The following is a 16,909-nucleotide window of genomic DNA, read 5'->3' as shown; positions in this document are numbered from 1 at the left end:
CCCCTCTCCAAAGGTACTAATAATTGGATTGGGATAATTGGAAAATTTAGAATATTTGTGTCTGCTAGATTAGAAAAACCCTTAGGGGGAAATTGGTTTTGTTCTATGAATGAGAAATCCTGGGCCTAGGGGGTACAGTGAGATGTGATTGGATAAATGCAAAATAACCCAAATCTCTTTTTTTGTCTATTTTATATAGGACACTCTTTTGTTTGTAAGTAATAGAAACCTATTCTAAACTTGCTTAAACAAGCCTTGGCCAGTTGGTTCAGTGGTAGAGCGTTGGCCTGGTGTCTGGATGTCCCAGGTTTGATTCCTGGTCGGGACACACAGGAGAAGCGACCATCTACTACTTCACCCCCCCAATCTCTCTCTTTTTTCCTCTCCCGCAGCCATAGCGCAAAAGTTTCAAGCAGTTCCGGGTGTGCTGAGGATGGCTCCATGACCTGGCCTCAGGTGCTAAAATAGCTTGGTTGCTAAGCAATGGTGCAGTGACCCAGAGGGGCAGAGCATTGCCTGGTAGGGGGCTTCCCAGGTTGATCCTGGTTGGGGGTACATGCGGGAGTCTGTCTCTGCCTTCCCGCCTCTCAATTAAAACAAGCAAAAAATAAAAATAAAAACTTGCTTAAACACAAGAGATTTTATTAACTTCCACAGCTGACAATTCCTGGCATTAACTAGATGTGGCACAATAGATCCAGGTGCTCTATTTTGTAGTAAGAATTTGTCTCCAGTTTGTAGGTCTGGTTTCCTCTGGGCTCATTTTCTTCTCTGTGGAACTCTGTTTACATCAATGGAATGTAATAGCCTCACCCCTCCATCTCAGAAGAAATTGTCTTGGTGTCTCTATTAATCCAGGGAGAAGGTCTTGATTGATCTCCTGGGGTCATGTGCACTATCTTGGATGAAACACTGGGCAATATGTTAGGGGCTGTAAGACAGCTCTGGTGATAGTACCACCAAAGTTGGAACAGAAGGGAATGGAGGACCAATTTCCTGCAGGAAGGGACCAGGCAAAATATCCACTGCTTGTGTTTAGTGAACACTATATAATATTGACAGTATCAAACTAACCTGTCAGCTTTAATGTTTAGTATGTATTTATGCCTGGGTTAAGATCTAAATCTTTTGTACTGTCTAAATCTGCAAGCACAGATAAAAGTAAAAATCAACAGAAAAAAACTTTTTTAGATATTTATTGGAAAGCAGACAGAGCACGATTTAATTTCCTGTTTATACATTTACCTTGTTTTTTAATTCCTAAGCTTTAACCCTGGGATCTCAATATCGTAGCCTGTGGTCTACATTAGGTCAGCATGTGTTTTGAGTTGACCAGTGTAGATTTAATTTTCTCTTTTTTCCCCTAAAATGCCTTCAGATCGGAGCACATCCTCTCGGGTTTGTGATGTTTCTATGTTATTAATAGAACATTTTATTTCATGAGAAATAAAAGTCAATTTGATAATTTACACAAATATTCCTCTTTTTCTAATCTTTTTTTTTTGGTATCTGAAAGTCATGTTGTTGAAGGGGTCTCTCGCCTTGCAACATGGGATGGGAGTTTTTGTCTGTGCTCATTCTTCAGGCATTTTCAGGGAGAAAGGAAGCTGGACAACCAGCACCTCTTTGTTGAATTTGTTCTTCTCTCTCTTATCCTTAGTTATCTACCTTTTGTTGTTAACTGTTGGGTAAGTGTTGAAAGAAAAAGGAAATGTGTCTATCCAGGCTTAACTTGTTCTAAGAAGATAAATTTATGCTATGGACAAATTCAGGTTACATGTAACCTTACCAGCTGCATCTTATAAAACCCTCTGTCTGGATGCATATATAAACTGTGAAAGCACCCATATATAGACCTCCTCAAACCCTAATGAAAAATCCTTGCTGGAGAAATGATTGTTAACAAGATCAGGTTTGGTTTGTTTGTTTTTGTTGTTGGTTTTTTTCCCCTCACTAGTTGTCGGAAAATCAGATATGTCATAAATGCATAGATAGCTCCAAAATATTTTTACTAACATGACAGTTTTTTTAAACTACATTTAGCTGTTAGCTCAAAAGGAAAGGATTAAATTCCACAAGAAATGGCAATGATTTCAATGTATTAGATTATGTAACCCATGTGGTTGATACGCTATAATTATGTTTCAAAATAATAAATTTTTCAATGATTTTTTAAAAATCAAGTATCAATTAAGTGCATTAAGATAAACCTTTTATGACTCATAATATTGTTAATATATGTGATATCATATGTCCTTGGGAACAGACTTTTTCTTTTCTTTTTTTAAATTAATTTTTTTTTAATCATTTTAGAGAGGAGAGGGAGAGACATAAAGAGAGAGAGAGAGAGAGAGAGAGAGAGAGAGGGAGAGAGAGGAGAGACAGAGAGAGAGAAGGGGGGAGGAGCTGGAAGCATCAACTCCCATATGTGCCTTGACCAGGCAAGCCCAGGGTATTGAACTGGCGACCTCAGCATTTCCAGGTCGACGCTTTATCCACTGCGCCACCACAGGTCAGGCCCAGACTTTTTCTTTTCTATTTATTTACATAGATAGGAAAAAAAAGTTTTCTAAAAAATAGTTTAGAAAGTATTTGGCCCTGGCCGGTTGGCTCAGCGGTAGAGCGTCGGCCTGGCGTGTGGGGGACCCGGGTTTGATTCCTGGCCAGGGCACACAGGAGAAGCGCCCATTTGCTTCTCCACCCCCCCCCCTTCCTCTCTGTCTCTCTCTTCCCCTCCCGCAGCCAAGGCTCCATTGGAGCAAAGATGGCCCGGGCGCTGGGGATGGCTCCTTGGCCTCTGCCCCAGGCGCTAGAGTGGCTCTAGTCGCGGCAGAACGACGCCCAGGAGGGGCAGAGCATCGCCCCCTGGTGGGCAGAGCGTGGCCCCCTGGTGGGCATGCCGGGTGGATCCCGGTCATGCGGGAGTCTGTCTGACTATCTCTCCCCGTTTCCAGCTTCAGAAAAATACAAAAAAAGAAAAAGAAAAAAAGGATTTGGAAAAAAACCTTTTCTTTTGAGATATATATGCTATATTTATTACATAATGCTCTCAGATATATAGAAACTGCTCCTTGCTGTTTCAAATTTTGAAAGAAAATGAGTTTGCTTTGCTCAGTTTTGCCAGTAAGTAAACTTAACCTATTAATGCTCCATTGTGGTAGTAGCAGGTTTTAATTACTTTTCATGTCATTAATTATAGTTATGTCCCTTAAAGATGTTTTATGACCGAAGTTGGAAACTAATGAACATATATTAGTTGTATGAAAAACTCATATTCGCTAATGAATTTTAGAAGGTTTTGGGAATTAAAAGCTTCTGTTAATCCTCTACTTAACTTTTAATCAGTAATCTCAGTGTTCATAGAACTACCGCTTAGTAAATTATTAAAAATTTTTATATTGTTAGACATTTTTATTAGGAAAATAATCTGGAAATACGTATCATTATGTAACTTCAAACAATGGTTATTAAAGTGAGGTAGCCCCCCATTGGCCAGCCACAGGGTGATTCTAGGAGGTCAGAGATAATCCTTAAATTAATCCTTGTGTATTTTTTAATAATTAAATTAAAAATAAAATATGAACCCTGGCTGGTTGGCTCAATGCTAGAGCGTCGGCCTGGCATGCAGGAGTCCCGGGTTCGATTCCCGGCTAGGGCACACAGGAGAAGCGCCTATCTGCTTCTCCACCCCTCCCCCCTCCTTCCTCTCTGTCTCTCTCTTTTCCTCCTGCAGCCAAGGCTCCATTGGAGCAAAGCTGGCCCGGGCACTGAGGATGGCTCTGTGGCCTCTGCCTCAGACGCTAGAATGGCTCTGATTTGCGGCAGAGCGACGCCCCAAGATGGACAGAGCATTGCCCCCTGGTGGGCACACCGGGTGGATCCTGGTCGGGCTCATGTGGGAGTCTGACTGCCTCCCCGTTCGCAACTTCAGAAAAATACAAATAAATAAATAAATAATAAATAAATAAATACATAAAAAATAAAATATGACTAGCACATTTAAATATACAGCTAAATATTGTTCTATGGGAGGATAGAGAAATGATTAGGGCAATTATTAAGTAATAGTATAAATGATATATGGCTATATCTGATGTTAGACAACATTACCTTATAAGATTTTTAAACTTTGAGGACAGTTTTTTGCAGGATTAATATCAAGTTATATATCAGAAGCACATAGAAATGGTTCTATAAAAAGATGGAATAATATTGATTTTTTTCTTGATAGCAATTATTTGAATTATGTATATGTACCAAGCACTCTTCTTAGTTCTTTACAAATTATCACAGTGTGTCTTCAAATGGAACCTACAAAATGAGTCATGTACACTCAGAACAGTTTGTCTAAGGTCATACAAATAGTAGAGGAGCCAGAATTTGAACTGATGGTATTTTACTTTATTTATTTTTATTTTATTTTTATTTTAGTGAGAGAAGGGAAGGCAGAGACAGACTCCCACATGCACACCAACCGGGATCCACCTGGCAAGCCCACTAGGGGTGATACTGTGTCCATCTGGGGCATTGCTCTGTTGCTCAGCAACCGAGCTCTTCTTAGCACCTGAAACGGAAGCCATGGAGCCATCTTCAGTGCTCAAGGCCAGGTCACTCCAATGAAGCTATGGCTTCAGGAGTAGAAGAGAGACAGAAGTAAGACACAGGGGTGAAGAAGCAGATGGGCACTTCTCCTGTGTGCCCTGACCTGGAATCAAACCTGGCACATCCACACAGTGGGCCGATGCTCTACAACTGAGCCAACTGGCCAGGGCCAACCAGAGTATTAATTTATTAAAATTCAATACTTCACATAACTAAGTTTTTTAAGATCCAACTTAAAAGATCTGCAATATGATGTTGGGTCTTTTTTTCAAGTATAGTAAATCTTCGGAGACCAAGTGAATGGACTGTGGCTCAGTGATTCACACTGTCAAATTTCACAAACATATAGTTAGCTTTCAACCTTGTCCCTGCACCACTCACTGACTTCGGAGTAGAATTGATTTCTAGGCTGAAAAATACTCAGCTGATACTCTTTCATTGTTGTTACTGTTTGGTCTCAGTCCCTCTGTTTCAAATGATATTTAAATAGGTAATTTGAATATGAGTAATTATCCAACCTGAGAAGCTAGGAAAGAAGCAGTTAAATTAGCTAATAAATTTAAATAAAGTAAAAAGAAAGAAAATATTAGTAAAGTAGAATAAAAGAGCTTGTTCTTTAAAAGATGAACAATTTCTGTCAATGGTCATATGACACAAAATAGAAAATCTCAAATATACAACATTGAAAATCAGAAAGGGGCTACAACTAGATATATGGAAACTTAAAATAGCAAAACCTTACTTACTTATATGAAATCTTAGATATATTTGAAATTTATAGATAAATGTTTTTTTATGGGAAAATATAAATGGCCAATATTGGTACAAGACGAGGTAGATGATCTTGATAAAAAACCTTGGAAAATTTTAAAAACTACATTAAATAATTTTTTGCACTAGGAATCAAGTTAAGGAATTTCATTAATTCTCTCAAATCTTTTATTTTAATTTAAAAAGTTTAATTTATTGATTTGAGATAGAGGGTCCGAGGCAACAATTTGTTGTTCCACTTATTTATGCTTTCATTGGTTGGTTCTTATATGTGCCCCGACTGGGTATCAAACTTGCAATCTTGGCATATGAGGATGATGCTCTAAACAACTGAGTGACATGGCCAGAGCCTTGTCAAATATTTTATGAAGTTTCTTGTGCCCAGTTAGTTACACTCTCCATTTATTTTTGTGAAGCTAGATAAAACTGATAGCAAAAAGTCTGACTACATTTAACATCAAGAATCAAAAGAGAATAACAGCCTTCAGTATTTCCACCCCCCAAAAGAAATCCAAAACAAAGCAAAAAGCAAACAAACAAGAACAAAATAACAGAACCAGGACAGGCCAATTAGACTTATTAATATAATTGTTGACATGTCTTAAAATTAATATAGTGGGTGTAGCAGCCTATTAAAGATTAAAACACCACTATCAGATGACATTTATTTTTAGATTTATGGTATTCAATATTACCATTCAGTTACTATATTCTTTTAATTTAAAAGGTCAGAAGAGGAAAAATAGATGATCATCTCTAGAAATGAGAAGAAAGTTTTTGATCAACAGCTGCCTCAGAGAAGACATATAAATAAACTAGGAATAAATAAATACTTCCGTAACATAAAGAATGTCTAAAGTTAATATTGAAGCACAGCAGTGCTTTCTGTCCATATTCAGCTTACTGGGGTTGTGGCAATTTCTTATTGATAATTGTATTTTCCCATACTTAGAGGAGTTCTAACTGTATTTGTTGATCTTATAAATGAATTGTAAAATCCATATCAGAGCAGAGAAGATCTCATTTGCCAACGTAAGTGATAAAATTAGTAATGGGTATTAGATAACTACACTTTTTGAATTGTGTAAATATATTTTCATCATTATTACTAAACAAGTTCAGGTTATAAGAAGCATTGAACTAGATATCTAGAGTTGTATTTTCTAGCAATTTTAGAAACAAGCACATTTCACATTTGGGTTGGTTTGTGCGGTGTTTAGCTAGGACTGCCATAACAAGGTACGACAAACTTGATGGCTTCAAACACTGGAAATCGATTAAGTCACGGTTCCGGAGGCTAGCAATCTGAGACGGTGTCCACAGGCCAGGCTCCCTCAGAAACCTGTAGGGGAAGTCTTTCTCACCTCCTCCTGTGGTTTGCTGGCATTCTCTGGAGTTGCTTAGCTTGCAGCTGCATTACTCTGATCTCTGCCTTTGTCATCACATAGCATTTTCCCTGTATTTCTGTCTTTACAGCCTCTTATAAGGAAACTAGTCATACTTAATTATGGGCTCATCCATGTTAATTTGACATTTTACATCTGAAGTGACTATAGTTCCCCAAAAGTTCATATTCTGAGGTACCGGGGGTTAGGATCTCAACATATCTTTTTTTGGAAGAGGTAGTTTAACCAGTAACAGCTGCCTTTTGGAAGGTTCATTTTAGGAGAGATATGGCCCAGACAGTAGAGTTTAATGGGTAAGAGGCTCAGGTAAGACTCCTTTATGAAAGTAAAATTTTGCACAGAATTTTAACACATTTATAGATTTCATGATGCCAAGTACTTCGTCCTAAGAGGAAGTAACTTAGGAGGATACAGCAGTGAGGGAAATGTTGGGTGCAGAATTTTTACCATAGAGCCAATTCTAATGATAAATGGATAATTCAGGACTGGGTTTTGAAACCTCTGTGAGGTTAGAAGGATCAAAGATTATAGAATGGACGTGGTGGTGCCAGCCAGCATGGAGCTGAGCCACGTTTGAGCTGCGCTGGAGCATCAGGGGAACCCAGAGCAGGGAGGACTGGTGCAAACGGAAGGAAAAGTAACTGTTGTCCGTAAGGCAAGAGCTAGGACAGGGTTTCCCACCAAGTTCCCTGAGTGTGTGTGTCTGTGTATGTGTGTATGTGTTAGGGACAGAAGAGGGGGTACAAAGGTAAGCAGAGTGGTCTCCCAAAATAGAGAATTCAGTAAATGCCATCAAACAGGAGTGCGAAGAGCTGCTTGGCATGTCTGATAGAAAGTACATGGAGCTGAGATTTTGGTGAGATTCCATTAGCCTGGGTCCCTAGGGCTCTGGATACACAATGCCCTGTACTGATTCCTGGAATGAGGTGGGCAGCTTCCAGCGACCTACCTGTTTACATAGCAAGACCATTTTTAAATGGCCGTCCCTGATTGTTTAGACTTTATTTTTTTTCAAAATATGCCTGATTCCATGTTTTTTTGTTTGTTTTTATGTTTATTTTGCTCTGATTTTTAGTCGAATTGTCTTTCTTGGAGTTTTTCCAATTATCTCATATTCTTTTTTGCTGGGAGGCCTCTGCACATGCTGTTTTTTTGCCTGCAGCATTTTTTGCCATATTCTCCCCTTCTGACCTGTTTCCACCCTGCTTTCCACCCTTTCTGCTTGGCTAATGTCTAAGCATCCTTCATATCTCAGCTTATATCTGTTCCAGGAAAGATTTTTTGATTTCTCCTATTTCCAGAATTGGATGATAGGGACCTTTCCCCAATCTCACCAGAGCTATTAATACTTGGCTCTTCTTATTCTGAGTCATAATAATATTAGTGACGCCATGTTCCCTTTAATGACAGCATAATCTCTTTAAAGTGAGGGGGGGCTTAGATAGCATTCTATCCCCAGTGCCCGGCACAATGCCAGACAAATGGGTTTGAAATTATGTATTTGTTTATGAACAGGCTAATGAATGAGTTACACTATAGTTATGTTGATTAAGACACTAATGAATGGATTATTAAACTAATAAGTGACTTGAGTAATAAACCAGTGAATAAACTAATGAATGAAAATACATCAACAAAGTTTAAGTTTATTGGATAACAATCTTGTGTTCTTGCCCATTATACTTAACTAGTCTGCTTACTTCCCAGTTTGTGTTATTGTCCATGTTTACTTATCTGACTTTTTATATTGATTTATTCTACAACTTTTTTTCTGAAAATTATCACTGTCCAAAAAACATAAGAGCAGTAAAATTTTCTCACAGAGATCATGATTATTGTATACATACAGATGTGAGATAAAGATTCTGGAGTATATAATCTAGTGTCATGGCTTGAGTTTGTTCTGTTTCTCCCACCAAATCCTAGAAATATTTTCTTTGTTACAAACATGGAGCACAAACTTTTTTTTCTTTAGAATCAGTAAGAGAAGATAATGAATATATTACTTAACTGGAAAAGTAGCCAAGGGATGTTTCAACTGTAATATTAACCATTTCTCCAGGCTAAAAATATAAGCCTAACCTTTACAGAGAATATTTTGGAAAGCAAAAATTAGTGATCATTAGTGAAACTAGGGCAGATTATGCATAATGATTTCTTGAACCCTCTATATGCATTTGTGCTATAAATTCTTGAATTATATTTTAGCATTAATTTATCCATACTTGAATTTTGGCCACAATGTACTATATTGAAGAAATATGACCAAGTCTATCTTGTCAAGATGCCAGAATAGGTTAAGGCACCATGATTACTATAATAATGACGTGAATCATTATATAGTAGGAAGAGGAGGTCAGAAATGATTTTATGGGGAAGCTATAATTAGAAGACATCCAGATCAATTTGAAAAAAAAAGTGCAAGATGAAACATGTTCTACTGCAGATTTTATGGTGTTAAGCATCATATGTAATTATTAGTAAAATTTACAAATTGTATGTAACATGACACCTCATCTATTAGTATTCAGTAGTATTGATTGAGCTTTTGCAAGTGGACTGAGGGAAGAAATTGGATTTGTTCAGGTGCCTGGTGCTCAGTTGCCTGGGGTAATCAGTCCCAGAGAGACCTACTTAGATCACAAGGACACACAGGTTGACGAGAAATGCCATGTGTACCAGTGTTTTCATGGAATTTTCTCCACTATATTGTTACTGGTACTAGAAAGACTGAAAGTGCAGTCCAGGGTATATGGGAATCATAAGTCATTTGATGAGCTTATCTATCTGTATATTGTAAACATTCAATTTATAAGAACCTCATGCTACAGAGTATTGGATGAATTAATTTATAACAACATAATCTAAGCCTGATGCTATCGAATCCCTTGACTGAAGTTCCTTCTTCCATGGAAAGGGCTGGGATTGTGCTATTGATATTTTCCTTTGTAAATTCGTAATTACAGAGCTTTCTTCAGAGTCACACTACCTGCTCTTCCGTGCACACGTTTACATTTTGTACACAGTTGTGTTCATATAGTTAGGTAAGTGACACTACGTAGCTGCTAGTTGGTGAGCCATCTTCTTTCCATGGTTCATTTTGTACATTTGTTCTCTGATCCATTGTGAGCTGATTTTACTGTTTAGCTTTCAGGGTGAAATCCCTTTTCTTACCACTCTAAAATCCCTGATTTCTGTAACAGATATGTCAGCACTAGTTTTCACACATTTCTGATTAAATAATGGTCAATTTTAAAGTCTGGTTAATACTGATTATATCTTCTGAGTGCATTCATAAATGTGAGCAGATTTGCAAATCCATGTGTTAGAAATAAGGATTCAGTGATTTATTCAACAAATATTGAGTACCTTCAGAGTGACAGGCATTGTATTAGATAGTGGGAATAGCTGACAAAGAGTGTAATTTCAGCCCTTAAGTAGCTTGAAATTTGAGTGAAATATATAAGTAATAAAGTAATGTCTTTTCCAAGAGATTTGCTTGTATTTTCAAGAGATGGCAGAGAAAGAGAGCTAACTCAGCCTGGAGAGAAAAAAAGATAAAGAAAAGAGGAGTCACACTTGGAAAACAAATGGACAATGTAGTTTGGAGGGAAGTTGTTTAGTTTTTGCTATGAAAGTTTCAAATAACTATTGGGCTTCCACTAGGCTACTGGAATGTGTTTCTATGGCTCGTGAGAGCATTCTGGAATAGAGGGTGTAAGCTTTGGAGTTGTAATTATCTAAGTAGGTCACTTGAAACTAATTGTATATTGTGTGTGTTGTGTGTGTGTGTGTGAAAGAGAGAGAGAGAGAGAGAGAGATGTATAAGGGTAAATGAAGCAAGGACCATGAATGGCAGCATAGAGAGTACTTATACTTAAGAAGTTTGGTAGAGAAAGTAGAACCATAAGATATGCTCAAGGAGAAGGAAATAAGGCTCGGGTATTTGATGACATTGAACCTGATGGATACATAGGATGTTAAGAACGTTGAAAATGGTCAAAAGATCATGTACTGTGAAGTTAAGAATTTCCATGGGCTTTTATGTCTCCACAGAAAAAAAAATAGTGGCATGAATCATGGGTTTAGAAATTTGGATATATTATTCACTTCTGAATGCAGTACAGATTAGCATCTAGCCATTATGAAGCTATAGGCTATGCCAGAGAATAATTTCATTCTGTGAAATGCGTGGACACAATGGCCAAAGAACTGAAATTCACACTAGAGCTCCTTGGGGACTGGAGATATAAATTATTTATGTCCTTGTATTCAGCACATGGTGAAGTCCTAGATACTTCCTTGGTACTCGGTGAATGCTTTTGAATAGAAGTAAATTAAACCACTTACTATTTCATACTTATTTTTTTTATAGCAATGGAAACTACACATTGTTGTACCAGTGTCTGCAATTGTCTGCCGGAACTAACTGCTAAGCCTTGCCCTAGCCACCCTAACCTAAAGTCAAGTTGGGGAAATCAGAGTCCTTTTAGAAATCAGAGCCTGGCAAGAGAACGAAAATTAAATCATTTCTTATACTTATTTGTATTATTATTTTCTATAGCAAATGTAATTTCAAAATGGCACTGTGTGGATCATACTTTTCCAGATAGAAATATTCATTGAGGATTAACTGTATTGAAAGAGTTAAACTATTTTCCATGTTGGAAAAATGATGAAAGGCATTTTTCTGAAATCTCATTAAAATGGCTTTTAATTTTATAGCCATTTTCATCCAGAGCACCATAGGTAAATTTGAGGACATGATTTAGAAAGCCCATAAAAGAGGTTTGTAAAGAAATTCATAATCATATCCTGTTTTATTGCCGTTTGTTTGGATTAACTTTATAACTGCTTGAAAGTTGCTTAAATGGCTAGAAGCACTTTTTTGTTGTTCCTAAAATTATGCTCACATGGAAAGTATAGGCTGATATGTAGCAGAATTTCAAGTAAATTAACTTCAGTGTTCTCAGAAGGAGGTTTTGCATTATGGAAAAAGAAAGTATCCTTTTTCTTCTGTTCCTGTAGAAAAATGAACAGATGTTAATCTGTTACTGTGTAGCTCCAGTCAGTCCTCTGCAGGGTTCCAATTGCTCTGACTTAAGAATTATTTTCTAGACACACCAGGAAATAGTGTAATATTGTCTTCCGTTTAATTTCTCTTCTCTTAGACAAAACCTACCTATGATTTGCCTATATGATGGAGAAGTGGCTTAAAGTAATACTCGAGTTTGAGGACTTCTAGCTATTAAAAATGAACTAAAAAATATCTTGTCATCTGCTTATTTTTATTTTAGGTGTGATTTATGTAACTAGCCTATTAGGTAGTTTCTATGGCTAAATTATATCTGATAACACTATTGTGTTGAGTTTCTTGCTTCAAAGAATTGCATGCGATTCCCAGCTGAACCCTATTTATTTATTTATTTATTTATTTATTTATTTATTTTTTTCATTTTTCTGAAGCTGGAAACAGGGAGAGACAGTCAGACAGATTCCCATATGCGCCCGACCGGGATCCACCCGGCACGCCCACCATGGGGCGAAGCTCTGCCCACCAGGGGGCGATGCTCTGCCTATCCTGGGCGTCACCATGTCGCGACCAGAGCCACTCTAGCGCCTGAGGCAGAGGCCACAGAGCCATCCCCAGCGCCCGGGCCATCTTTGCTCCAATGGAGCCTTGGCTGCGGGAGGGGAAGAGAGAGACAGAGAGGAAAGCGCGTCGGAGGGGTGGAGAAGCAAATGGGCGCTTCTCCTGTGTGCCCTGGCCGGGAATCGAACCTGGGTCCTCCGCACGCTAGGCCGAGGCTCTACCGCTGAGCCAACCGGCCAGGGCCCCAGCTGAACCCTATTTAAACGCTAGCTCTCACACTCCAGCTTTCCTTAGCTTGATTTCTTGTTTTTTAGATATTACATTTATCATGAACAATACCTTCTCATGAACAATATTATCTTCTAACTATGTCTAGTCATAGTAGTTCATAATACACATTTCTAGTTCATTTTGTAGACTGCTAACACGGACAATCCATGAAGGCAGGGTTTTTGTACAGATCCTAAGTGCCTGGCGTAGTGCTTAGTTCACAGTACAAGCTCAATAAATACTTACTGAATGCATATTTTATACATGCTGTCTGTAATTTAGGTACATAGATTCTTCTTCAATGCGTTGTGTACGAAGGGTGCAGCATGGATTATTCTAGAAAGTTTCCTTGCCCCTTTCTGTTTCTTCCTCTGTCCCCCTTCTGCAGAATCCAGGAGCACCTAAGGATGTCCTTTTTGTTTACATCTCCACTGTTTTTAATTACGGTATGCCCCACTTTTGTTTCACCCCTAAGGGCCCTTGTTGTAGATATCTAGATGGGGGTTTGGTGAAGGGCAAGAGGGAGGAATGATCTCATCTTGTAATGAGGACAGTGTGAGGACATTTTTCTCCAATCTTCTAAAGTAGGAGAACTTGATCCAGCTGGTTCTTATGACCCATCTCATCAGCAGTCTCAGAAAATGGCTGCAGGCACTTCCTTAGAGAGTAGAAATCCCAGGTTAGGAGAAGAAACTGAGGTGTCCTGAAGTCTGAAGGAAGACCAGGTTCTAACACCATTTCTAATCCATGAACAGCCTTTTTGTTTTTATTTTGCTTTAATGATTGTATGAATATATGTATCCCATGTCTCTTTGCCTGTTTGAAATAAAAATCTTTATAAAAATCTCTAATTCTTGAAGACAAGATTTAGGGGTTGGCTGCACATCTGGGATGTGAAACTTACTCGTTCTCCTGAAACTTAGGGTTGGAGAAGAGAGTGCAACTTTAAGCAAAAACAACACCTGCTAGGAAGGAAAGACAAGTAAGTTGGCCAATTTCTAGGCCCTGTTGTTAGAGAGAGAGAGAGAGAGAGAGAGAGAGAGAGAGAGAGAGAGAGGAGCATTCAGGGCTGAGAATTTTCTCTGGGGCCAGGCCAGTACCTTTATAGAACATAAGGGGGAGTAAATGGAAAAGAGAATAAAATCAGTTGCTACTGAAAATGTTCACCAGTTTTCTCTTCATTTGGCAACTACAGTCAATAACTTTCCATCATCCCATTTATGCCTTTTGGTTCCCCTGCAGCTGTTTTTGTCCTGTCTCCAGCCTTACGCCCCAATTTGCCTCCTGCTCCCACCACTAGTACCAATAAGTGATGACTGCTGCCATGACGGATGGATGGGTCTCGGCGCTCTTTGACCCCTGTGTTGGGTGAATGGACGTCCCTCCTAAGCACCAAAATGAAACTACAAAGGCAGTTTTAGATAACATTCTTATAAATGATGTTTTCCTTCTGTTCCACAAGTACTTCAGGAGATGTGTATGAGTGAACTGTTTCTAGGTTGCAAAATCTATTGCAAGCGAGAAAGAGACAGACTCAGATGTTCATTTCGGAACTCATCTTGCTTGTTCTTAAGTTAGAAACTGCTTGTATGACCTAACACCTATTCCTGCTGGTCTGTGAGACACATGATACCTTTCCCCTTCCATAATTTATTGCTTCAACAGCAGACTTTTGTTAGAGCACTGCTGCTAAGGGACAAAGAAAACACCCACTTTGTTGAACATTTATGTTTAAAGTGAGTACATTGCACTAAATCACTGTGGGCCCATGGGAACATCTCTAACCTGAATCATAACCACATCTATGATGGAATCAGGCTCTGAAGGGTTGTTTTTTTTTCCGTAATTTTTTTTTGAGTGTGTTGATTCTTGTGGAATTCACAAACATTCTCCTGACCCTCTGACCCCCCCTTGTTCCCCCCCACACACACATTGCCTGAACAAATGAGTCTAAGTGAGGTTTCTTGCTATGGACTTCCACAGTACGTACTATGTTATAGTACCCTGTATACAGTTTTGTTACTGCTTTTTAAATTATTTCTCTTTTCTGATCTAAATCTCTATAATGGCATTTTCAAAATATATTTTGGATGAGTGAATGAACTAATCAACTGTTTAATTGCATTGACTCTCATGGAGTAGGACAGTCTTTGGCCTATGCTTGTATTTCAGCAAGGGGTTTCTCCACTGTGATTGCACACCCTCCAACTGGTAAGAGTGTCTCCTTCAAGAAACTGCATAGTAATTTCTCATTTATGTTGGATAATTCCTATAAACTGTAAAGAATAAATATAAAACCTCTAACTAGGCTTAAAGTTAAATTATTGGGAGTTAATGCCTTTAATTTTGGTTAGGTGGTTTTTTTTTCAGTTGTTAATTATCTTTGCTTTAAATCATACTATTGTCTTATAGGATGAAGGAATTATTTGAAAGAGATTTGACCACTATCCTAGGAAATAAATATAAGCCTACCAGAACGGTATTTGTTTTCATGGGGTGAGAGGGAGGAAGAAGGATAAGTTTCCTTTTTAAATAATTTAACTCTGTGTTACCTTGGCACGATGTAGACATAAGAGCATGGGCTTAGCAAGTATCCACCAGTAGATGAGTGGATGAAACAGTTGTGATACATTGATACTCTGGAACGCTATGCAGTCGTGAAAAAGATGTAAATCTTACCTTTTGTCACAGCATGAATGGACCTGGAGATTATGATGCGAAGTCAAATAAGCCAGGCAGAGAAAGACAAGTACCATATGATCTCACTTATATGTGGAATCTAATGAACAAATAACACTGTCTATATACACACAGACACACGTCAGTATATATATCTAATACAGAGACACAGACAACAATGTGGTGGTAGACAGAGGGAGGTGGGCACAGGGGGAATGGGGACAAAGGGACAGTGGGTGCACAGTACAGTCAGTGCGCAGATGATGTTTTATCGAGTTGCACACTAAACACCTGTACTCCAATAGATTCAATTAAAACAAACAAAAACCATGGGCCTGGTATTACACAGAACCAGATCAAACGTCCATGTATAGGTCCTGTGACAGGCTTTGGTCATATTGCTTAATCCTTATTTCTCCTCTGCAAAATTGGGTTCTGACATCTCCTCTTGTTGTAGCAAAGATTAAATAAAATGCCAAGAAGCTTGATATATTTCTATAATAAGAAACACAGAAGAGTTTGGTAGTTGTTAATTTTATTCTGTGTCTAGCTGTACACTGGCTGCAGCTTTGTGAGGCGGAACCTGTACTCACTAGATCTTTCCTTGGAAAAGAGTGGGCCTTGAGTAAAAGAGTAAGTAACTCAAGGAGACCCCTTTAGAACTTGTATTAGTCCGGGTTCTCCAGAGAAATGAACCAATAAAGGATATATATGAAGGAGAGATTGATTACCAGGTACTGACACCCATGATTATGAAGACTGACAGTCCCGCGCTCTGCCCTCTGCGAGCCAAAGACTCAGGAAGGCTGGTGGTGTAGGTTGAAGGCTTGCTCTAGATTCCAGTCTGAGTCTGAGAACCTGAGAACCAGGCGGTCTCAGGGCAGAAGGCCATTGTCCCCAGCTCGGGCAGAGAGAGGAAGCTAATCCTCCTCTTTAATGTATTCAGGTCCTCCACTGATGGGATCACCCCCACACCCCTTGAGGAAGGTAATCTGCTTTACGCAGTCTACTGAACAAAATGCTAATCTTTTCCAGAAGCATCCTCACAGGAAACTCTCAGAAATAATGTTTAAACAGCTATCTGTTATCCATTGTGAAGTTGACACATAAAATTAGCAATCACATGAGCATATTGGTTATGATGTATTTCTTGGTAATGTTGATTGGCTTTGGAGGCTATAGTCTATTTACATTTGAAGCTAATGAAAGGTGTTTATTGGGACGGATATGTATATAGAAGAAAAAAGAGAATTTTGTTGAGAGAGACAATGAAGAAGCACTGGACATAGGAACCAGAGAGAGAGGGCAATTATTATTAATCCTTAAACTTAGAACAGGGACATCTTCCTAGAGAACCAATGTGGGTAATGGGGAAGACAATGTGATTTGAAGCCTAGCAGCTCTGAATTTGAATCTTATCCTGAGACTTGTCAATTGTGTTATCGTGGGCAAGCTTAACTTCTGCCCTGATGTTTTTTTATATATATATTTAAAGTCAAAAGTAACAATATTTTATATTGTTAATTGTAAGGATGAAAAATTATTATGTGGAAAGCATTATTATGAAAACACTCAGTATGAAATGTCT

At 38.5% G+C, this 16,909-nt stretch overlaps 1 protein-coding gene across 2 annotated transcripts in view; it reads left to right on the top strand.

Moving 5' to 3' along the window:
* Positions 1 to 16,909, top strand: part of TMTC2 (transmembrane O-mannosyltransferase targeting cadherins 2) — a 423,501-nt gene that overhangs the window by 238,885 nt on the left and 167,707 nt on the right. The gene's annotated exons all lie outside the window — the stretch shown is intronic.

This window comes from Saccopteryx leptura, chromosome 2, assembly GCF_036850995.1.
Source record: "Saccopteryx leptura isolate mSacLep1 chromosome 2, mSacLep1_pri_phased_curated, whole genome shotgun sequence".
Classification (NCBI taxonomy): Eukaryota; Metazoa; Chordata; class Mammalia; order Chiroptera; family Emballonuridae; genus Saccopteryx; species Saccopteryx leptura.
The sequence above is the reverse complement of the archived record's forward strand: the minus strand, read 5'-3'. Positions and strand labels throughout refer to the sequence as shown.